This window comes from Cryptomeria japonica, chromosome 5 (genome assembly GCF_030272615.1).
Source record: "Cryptomeria japonica chromosome 5, Sugi_1.0, whole genome shotgun sequence".
Taxonomy (NCBI): domain Eukaryota; kingdom Viridiplantae; phylum Streptophyta; class Pinopsida; order Cupressales; family Cupressaceae; genus Cryptomeria; species Cryptomeria japonica.
In genome coordinates this window covers 736,367,233-736,369,344 of record NC_081409.1, presented here as the reverse complement: position 1 = coordinate 736,369,344, position 2,112 = coordinate 736,367,233, and the positions used below count along the sequence as shown (strand labels likewise).

Below are 2,112 nucleotides of genomic sequence, written 5' to 3'. Positions count from 1 at the left end.
TTATTTAATCCTTCATGATACTTATTAAATCATGTTATTAAATATTTCTGCAGATAGAGGCACTGAAGCACAGCCACATGGATTATTTACTCTCATTATTGACAACTTTGTGTAAATCAGAGACTGGACAATTTAAAAACTTGGACCATGGCAAGAATCTGCATGGAATCTTATCTATTATTTATGTAGTCAGCCAGTAGTACAGGACACTAAGAGGCAAAATTAGTCTCTTTCCTTACCTTGTCTAATTAACTAAAAGAAAGAAATCATATTAATGTCCGCAAATACTAAAAAATAATATCAATGTCCACAAATGATCAAAGTGGCTCAATGGGACTTAAAAAGTTGCAGAAATTATGCTCTCAGCAAATCCAACCCCCTCAAAAAAAAACTAGGTGTACAGGGGTAAACCCTTGAGAATTAGCATATGCAGAGTCTTTTAATATATGGTAAATCCTATAGAAGAAATGTTTCATGTTAAGATCAGCTCATGGAGCCAGGGAAAAGAGAGCCGAAACAGAATGCTGTACTCTCAATCTGAGTAAGAAGTAAAAAGGAGATTAACATCCTCACCAAACACCATGAAAGGGTCAATACAAAGTTACAAACTAGACAGTTTTGTCAGAAGTCCTGCAAACAGAATTTTGTTAGGAACACCCTTAAATGGCTGCTTCGCAGTCAGGATAACAAAACAAGTTATGTAAATGCTATCAAAATCAACCTTTTTAATTATATTCATTCAGAATTAATCTTGTGGATATGCAAAATCTCACTTGTACATAAACTACACATCTGAACTCTGAAAAAGCAAACTTTTGGATGCACTCACTGAAAATTTGAAGGTCAATAAGCATAATATGACTGGTGGAATTCATTCCTCTGAAATTTGTAATATAATATCCATGATAGAAGGACCCTGGCCAAGTCATCTTGGGAGCAAAGGATTTTAAGGTGTGCAAGGTAAATGAAGTGCAAAATATGCAAGGTAAATGAAGTGCAAAATAAACAAACATTGCTTTCAACCTGCATGCTATATGATATAAAGGTTACACGAACTGATATTTGCTGTGAGAAACTCATCACGATATCTTATATCCAGACAATCAAACCAAGTTTATAAAATTTATTTTAAAACTAGATACATTAAGCACCTGTAAACAAGTAAAGACATTTCGATACGTCCGACAAACCATCATGACCTAAACTATGTCAAAAATTCATATTAACATATCTCAATAGCAATAGGGATGGAAATGGTTGTCTGTACTGCTTGGCATTTTCTTCAATTTCATTTTTTCCGGTCTAGAGCAATCCTATTGCAAGATAAGAACATTCATCCTATTACAATAAAAGAATTCTACAGCTTTGCAATAACAAGTGCTTCTTTTTGGTATACGAATTTGTTTTGTGAGGAAACAGGCAATCCATTGATATCTTGTGTATCAATCAGCTCTCTTCGACTTAAGATTAGGGTCCAAGAGTTATCAGATTCAACAGCAACATGCACGTGGTATTATACCCTCAAATTTCAAAAGATGCCTCTGTGTGATCCAACCTTGGTGGGCTCCTTGTTAGGCAGCGTCCTCACCAATAACACTTTTCTCTTGTCTTCCTCTCGTGTTTCACTTAAAACTCCTGAATGTTTTCTCTTTGGCTGAATTTCATCTCCAACTCCAAGTCATCCTATCTGAAAGGCAGTCATCATGAATGTGAACTATGAATGAGTTTGGAGATATCCCCATCAAACTTAGTGCAGGAGCATTGCGGGCAACCTGTAATGAGTTTCTGGAATCATATTTGCTAAACAAAAATACATTGGTAAGGTCCCACCGAGATTTGAACTCGGGTTACTGGATTCAGAGTCCAATGTCCTCACCACTAGACCATGGGACCTGTGATGGAATTATTTTTCACTATTTAATTATATATATAGTTGCCAAATTTCTCCAATTAAATGCTGCCGTATGGTTCAGTTCTACTTTAAAACGTCTTCCTTTTTCTTTTTCGCTTTGTTCAATTCACATTCTAATTTTTAGTGTCTTTTTTCTTTATTTAATTTATGAAATATGGTTAACGATTCCATGATTTAAAAATAAATTATCGAGATGAATT

At 34.8% G+C, this 2,112-nt stretch overlaps 1 non-coding gene across 1 annotated transcript; it reads right to left on the bottom strand.

The window, feature by feature from the left end:
- Positions 1 to 1,821: 1,821 nt before the first annotated feature.
- TRNAQ-CUG (transfer RNA glutamine (anticodon CUG)) lies at positions 1,822 to 1,893 on the bottom strand. The gene has a single exon. It is a non-coding gene; the product is annotated as a tRNA-Gln (tRNA).
- Positions 1,894 to 2,112: the final 219 nt, after the last annotated feature.